The sequence below is a fragment of the Montipora foliosa genome, chromosome 7 (assembly GCF_036669935.1).
Source record: "Montipora foliosa isolate CH-2021 chromosome 7, ASM3666993v2, whole genome shotgun sequence".
Taxonomy (NCBI): Eukaryota; Metazoa; Cnidaria; class Anthozoa; order Scleractinia; family Acroporidae; genus Montipora; species Montipora foliosa.
Window position 1 is genome coordinate 19771566 of NC_090875.1, and position 7500 is coordinate 19779065.

General features: G+C 39.1%; 1 pseudogene; it reads left to right on the plus strand.

Annotated features, from left to right (window-relative positions):
- The first annotated feature begins 243 nt into the window (after positions 1-243).
- The window catches only part of LOC138010008 (ADP-ribosyl-[dinitrogen reductase] glycohydrolase-like), a 14416-nt pseudogene continuing 7159 nt past the window's right edge, over positions 244-7500 (plus strand).

Sequence of the window (7500 nt, forward strand, 5' to 3'; positions counted from 1 at the left end):
TAAGCCGAAGGCGCATTGTTTCACAAATGCACTTGTTGCTATTCACACTCCTCATGAAAAGGTTTGTTTTGTTTTCTAAACCAATGCATGAAATGCTGTTAAATTTTAACGATCCGAAGAAGTACATGCAGCACCCCTGCACTGAACTGGGCATGGGACCATCGGTCTCAAGTTGTGATCAACACAAAGGCACTAGGATGCCTGGAGTCTGGGTTTTTTAATAGCTGCGCCCAATATTAAAATATGGATGATATATTAGAATACACCTGGCTTCTTGCAGTGTGTCATAAACTGAATTATGGGTCTTTAATTGCTACTCAACATTAAAATTCAATTTTTTGCTAATGATAAGACTGAATTCTGTAAAGTGCCCCTGTGATAAAAAAAGTCACTTCCTTTTTTTTTCTTCAATGATTTTGAAAGTTAGTGTGTTTGCTTAAAAAATAAAATACATGTCTTCAGTTCAGTATGGCCAAAATTTTGAGCTTTAATTTTTATCCAAAGGCTGTTTTACTTTTTAATTGAGTGTAAGCTTTTGGATTTCATGGTCCACCATTAATCACATTCAAAACTGACCGATTGGACCTCCGAGGGTTGGATCCCGGAAAAAGTGACATCATAGGCTCACTAGCTTAAAATTTCAGTCATATGAATGCGTGCTTTTAATAGATGCAAAACGCCAGTTTAAAAGTCGGAAACGCCCAAAACTTCCCATGCTGCATATTAATTCTGTTGTGTATCCACTAACATTAACATTCTTAAACTAGTGAGCCTTCGACGTCATTTTCCCTCCTCAATCCAGGTCTCTCAAGAACTTAAGTTAGTAATGTGTGGACCATTAAATAGGAAAATTCCAGTTTTAAAGTACAACAAGTGCTTCCTTTTTGAAATGAAGGCTTAAAAACCTTGTGGTTGCTTATAGTGTTTAGTTAACATAAGTGTTTGGACATCCAAAAAGAATATTCTATATTAAGAATTTATTTTTTGGTCACAAGGGGTTTTTAAGTCCATCAGTGTCGCATACTGCTTGTACAGGGGTCTCCAGCAGTCTGAACATGTCAGTAATGGCAGACTATGAACTCCTAAATGACACTCAAGTTAACAGTCTTTGGATAAAAAAATCAAGGTCAAGTGTTAAGCAAATTGACACACTTTCAAGAAAAAAGAAATTATTATTGATTTTTTTGCTCAATTAATAGCACTTTCAAGAACTGACTCAAACCTTTGAATGACCACCTGACCAAAAACTTACACATCTCAATCCTGGTCATAGTGCCCTTGTCCAGAGGTTTCTTGAGCTGCCATTCAAGTGGCGAAGATGGAGTTCGGCGAGGAAGAGAAAAACCTCTGGTTACCTTGCACTTGAATCTCACTTTCGTGCAGACACCAGGGTCAAGATCTGACCCTCAGGCTCTAATTGGTCGATACTTTAATCACAAACACGCACTTCAATGTGATTGATTCATTGGATTGGTCATACTTAGGGGAGGCGTGATTGCCAAGTTGCCATTGGTCCCTTTTGTAATTATCAGTTTGACGTGTTGACAGCTGGCGTCTGCAAGAAAGTGAGATTCAAGTCCAAGGTAACCAGAAGTTTTTCTCTTTCTCACTGCTTCGTGACTCAACTTTCGTTGCTTCACGGCTCTTTTGCGGCTCAAGAAAAACCTCTGACCAGGGTATGGTCATCATAATACGGCAGGTACAAAACACAAGTCACAGGTCACAGGTCATTTTTTAACCCAATGAAACAGAAAGTATTCTTTAGAAGCATCCATTAAAGCTAACCTTAGACCTAATTAGGCCTAAAGAAAAGATTTTAAGCCTAATGTTAGCATTTGTAAACAGGTGCTGTAGGGTTGTTTCTGTATTCATGACCATCGGTAAAACAATGACCTGTGACCTGGACCTGTGACCTGTATTTTGTACCTGCCCGCTAGAAGTTGATCAACTAAAATTTGGTTATCACACTGAATTTCCACTGTATCAACGAGTATAAAATTTTGCTATCTTAAGTCCAAGCACATTTTTATGGATACAAAGATACAGTCGAGTAGAAACGATTATAAGCTTATCAATAACTTCTTAACTTTCTGATTATGACGACAGTGTCCTGAAAAAGAGAGGCCCCAGTTCAATGTAACAACTTCCTTGTCTAAGGAAGTCCTTCTGGATCGCATAAAAGGCACAATATATGGAACTGTATTGGAGATGCGATTGGACTGCTAACAGAGTTTATGTCCAAGAAAGAAGCTGAACTTGTAAGTGGCACAAATTTGCAAATCATGTATTGATAACATCTTTTGTGAACAAATATTTCTTAACTTTGCCAAGGGCTCTGAAATTAAGAATGCATCAATATGATTGTAAATATTGTCTTAGAACAATGACTTTTTGCAAGGTGGAATAGTATCTACTAGGTAGCATTTACTGTGATTTGTTGACAGTGATATGAATAAGGGCAGTACAATTAATTTGGAGACAGTAATTGACATCAGGATGGTTCATAACTTCTTGACAAGAAATATTCTACAATAAAACGTGTGAATTATTTATTATACCTCAAAATAAGTGGTCGGGAGTTAATATTACGCACTGGTACCTTTCTGGAAAAGTGCAGGAATTTGGGGTATTTATTTTCTAAATTAGATTTTATTAATATATGCAACTCCCTTCTTTATGGCCTGTCTAAATCTTCGGTACAAAACCTATGTTAACTGGTACAGATACGATAGTGCAGCCAGAGTCCCTCACCTTTTCTCACAAATCTGAAATACATGTATCATGTACCCACATACCCATTAAACAAAGAATTCAATATAAGATTTTACTTCTTACTTTCAAAATTCTCATTAACCGTGCACCGTCCTATTTGTCTGACCTTCATTAATTCTAAGGTCGCCTAGCCTCGATCTGTCTAAGCTTATCTTAACTCTTATGGAAAGAGAGCTTTCTCTTGCGCAGCCCCTGAGCTGTGGAATTCACTCCCTCCTAATATCCGGTCATATTCTTTTCTATCTATATTCAAAGGCTTACTTAAACCTGGCTTTTCGAACAAGCATATCCTGACTAGTAATGTTATTGCGATTGAGTTGGTGCGTGATTTTATGATAATTATGTGATGAAAGATGCATGATAAGTACACTGTACAAAACCTGTGAAATCCTGTGGGTTTTATTAATGTTTAATATATATTTGTTTTATTTTTTGATAATATTTTTATTGATTAATATAATACCCTTTTCTTTCTCTTTTGGCTCTTAAATCTGGTGTCAAATAGACAGGCAACATCTCAATAATCACAAACTCCTGATCTATCTTTACTATTACTATTACTATTACTATACTATTACTATTACTATTACTATTACTATTACTGTTACTTTACTGTTACTATACTATTATTATTATTATTATTATTATTATTATTATTATTATTATCATTATTATATTGGTAATTTGTGAAGGAATTACACGCATCCATGAATGCCCTTAGAATGTACTTTTTTATTTCATCTATAGATCTATGGCCGCAATTACCACCAAAGCTGGGGGGGAAAGTTAAAGGCCAAATTCACGAAGTCGTCACTTCCCAATTTAGAGTATGAAATGAAGAATAGAGACATGCACCGTGACAGGTTTGAAACTGGTGATTGGACTGATGACTCTGATCAAATGATCCTGATCTTACAGTCTTTGATTGAGAACAATGGCAAGGTAATTAATAATAATGATGACTGAAAGAATAAGATGAGGATAATGATGATGAGGTGGTCATAATGATGATGATGATGATGATGACGGCAATGATGGTGACGATGACGACGACACTGATGACAAGGACTATCGTGATGCGCATGACGATAGCCATGACATTGATGACAATGATGGTGATAGTGATAATGATGATGACAATTAGGATGATGATGACAGTAATTATTTTTATTGCAAATAGCCTGCAGTGCAGGCGGTTTTGGTGGTTTTCATCTTTTGATCTTTCGAGTGTCTAGCCGCCATTTTGGATTCGCTGCAGACTGGGAGAATTGGGGCGAGAATGACAAACTGTCATAGGGGGTGGGGGGCCACGCTTGGTAAACTTTTTACCTCGCTCCAACTCTCCACTGTTTTTATATTTCAAGATGGCGGCATGAACATCCGATGGAAATATACCACTCGCCCCGCCAAAATCTGCCTGCACTGCAGGCTATATTGCAAATGATCCCTTCAACTGCTTGATATTTGGTACATTACATCATTTTCATAGCAACTTTCATGTAACCCGCAATGTATTTTGTTTTGCCCACAAAATTTTGCATAAACTATTGACAACTATTTCCCAAGTGCTTTTGAAAACAATAGTCAAAGGAGAAGTTCACTCCAAAATGACAATCCTTTTTTATCGATTAATACAAAGTTCAAGAGGACAACAGCTTTTAACCAAAATGACAGTCAATCTTGAAATTATAGCTTTATAACCTTGTGAAATCCTTGTTAAAAATACACACATGCAGGTGGCCATCTGGATTATACGTGACGTCATTGAGCTCAAATTCCTCTCTTCAAATTCCAGTCATGCCTTTTTGTTCAGCAACACATAAGTTGCTCAAATAGGTCAGACGGACGAAACACCGTTCATGTTGTTCACATTCCTAGAATCTGTAGTTTCGGAGATTGCGGCTTTTCTCGCGAACAAGGAAACAGCTTCATTGACGTCACGTATAATCCAAGATGGCGGCCAGCATATGTGTATTTTTAACAAAGAATTCACAAGGTTATAAAGCTATTTCCAAATTGAAATTATGGTTAAATGGTGTTCTCCTCATGAACTTTCTGTTAATCGATAAAAAAAGGACTGTCATTTTGGAGGAAACAAAATGCATTACGGGCATATCTGAAAGTCGCTCATATCCGCAATTATAATCCATCAAATATTTTCGCTCGCGCGTGATTGGTCTAAACGCGTCACGTGGTCGAATATTCCCCAGCTAAAACTGGGGAATATCCGAGAATATTCCCCAATGATATTCCCCAATTTTTAAAACCGACTTCAAGGATTCAAGTCTCACATTAAAATTAATGTTAGGATGGCAGAACGGTTTGCTTTCGTAACAGAAGAAGAGATAAACCTGCTGGTCGATAGAGCGGTACCAGAAAACACCAAAAAATCCACTTCATACGCTGTTAACGTTTTTGACGGTAAGCTGTTTGTAAATCGTATCCGCCACTTGTATCCACACAATTAAAAAAATATGTTTTCCTTTCACTGAAATATTGTACTTTTTCCCCAAGCGTATTCTTTTAACTGAAGCGAAGTCTGTTCGAAATTCTGGAAATGAATATTGAATGACGCGGTTTTGGAAGCCAATTGAGAAACTGTGACGTGTTGACATATGACGGACGGGCAAGATCCCGCTTGTTGCGAAAAATATTTGAAGGATAATAAACACAATAGCCTTAATTTGGCTTTAAAAATATGCTCGGATATTTATCCTTGGACATTATCTGTTCCTCGAAGCTCACAGTTTTCCTCGAGCTTCGCTCTCGGAAAAGTGTTCGCTTCTCGGAACAGATAATGTCCGCGGACAAATATCCGAGCATATTTTCGCGCCAAATGAAGGCTATTGTTTATCTATAACACACTGTCACAAAGGGAAAATAGCTTATTTCCCAAAGTAGTGGTCTTGCTCTGTGGTTTATAGTCATATTTGTAGATCACTCATTATTTGACTCTTTACGTGTCTGGAAACAGATGATTCCTGCAGACTTTGCGAAAAAGATGAAAAGGTGGTGTGACGAAGGATTTAAGGAGCTGGGTGATATTTGTGGAATGGGTATTGGCCGAACCACCCACGCTGTTCTACGTGACCCTCGTTTCCTTAAGGATCCTCACAAGGTACGTTTACAATCTTTGATTGGGATCTTTCATAAGAGGGGCGAAGCCAGGGGGTCCTAGGGTGCCCGTGACCCCCCGGAAAGTACTTGAAATGCCCGGAATTTTGCTATGTATCTTTCTTTAAAAAAATAATATCCATTGGAGGATTCAGGAAATTGCAATTGCATATACGAATGTTCCGGGGGGGGGGGGGGTAGGGGTGGGGGGGGGGGACATGTCACCTATTCCTCCCGGACACTGGCTCCTTACGGTGTTCATTCTTGACCCCTCCAATGAAAAACCCTGCCTACGCCACTGCACAAGAGTGAGCAAGTACCAGCGAAGACAGTTATGGAAATTGCCACGCCACCAAATTTATAAATTTGTACAAGTAATCAAATGATTTTGAGTGCAACTTGGAATAAATAAGCTCAAGGGAATATCTTCATCATCATCATCAGTCCTTTTTGCGCCAAGGGACGCATAAGGCCTCTACAGTCTCTCTCCAGCGGGAGCGGTCTTGTGCCACCTTTCGAATTTCACTCCAGGTCAGGTGCATGGACTTGAGTTCTTTCTCCGCTGACCTTCGCCAAGTTATTCTTGGTCTTCCCCGTTGTCTTTTCCCCTCTGGTGTCCAGAACAAACTTTCTTTAGCAACATCGCCAGAGTCCTTTCTTAATACATGCCCAATCCATGTCCATTTCCTGCGGGTTATGTCCACCATAATATCTTCAAAGACCATATATATTGTTTATCAGTAGCCGTTGTTTTTGTTCATTAAACATATTGAATTGTAGCATTCTCGCAGCCGTCGACGTCGTTCTTTTCTTATAAGCTCCAACGGAGAGTCCAAGCCGGGCTTAGACGGCCGACAATCGGAAGCCGATTAGACCAAGTGTCGGAATCGGACAATCGGACAATCGACAATCGGCTCACAAAACAATCGGGCTAATGAAAAAAAAAACAAACGTTCGGGACGCTCCGCACGTGCGCTTGACATTTTGGTACATTTCTGAGCCTTTCTCGTCCTGTCAACAACGTTAAATGACCAGATTTGAGACTGACGTGCTTGCGAGCATTTGACGATAAATGTTCAATTTTCTCTCCAAACATCCACACGGGTGAGTGGTCACTCTTAGTTATGGTGTTATTTTTTATTACAGGCTGCAGAGTACGTCTGGGAATCTTCTGGTCGCATCATTGCTCCAAACGGAGGTGTCATGCGCACTTCGATTCTTGGTATCCATGACTTCGGTGACATTGATGCAGTGATAGCCAATACAATGGCCGCCTGCAAAGTCACGCACGCAGACCCAAGATGCCTTGCGTCATGTATTGCCGTGACAACAGCGATTTCTTTAATGTTACAAGGGAAACACATCACACAAACGGGGGAATACGATGTCGACGCCGTCATTGATAAAGCGTTTAATTACGCGTATGAAACCGCGATCAAGAATGCGGAGGAACATGGAAGCGACTTGCTTGAAACAACACCAGAGGTATCAACGTCAACCGATAAAAGGAACTTCCACTTCTACTAAAGAATAAATCTAAAGTGAACAAAATAATGTTGGCAGTCAAATTTGTTTGCAAATTTTCCAAAAAATGTTGGTATCCATAAAAAAAAA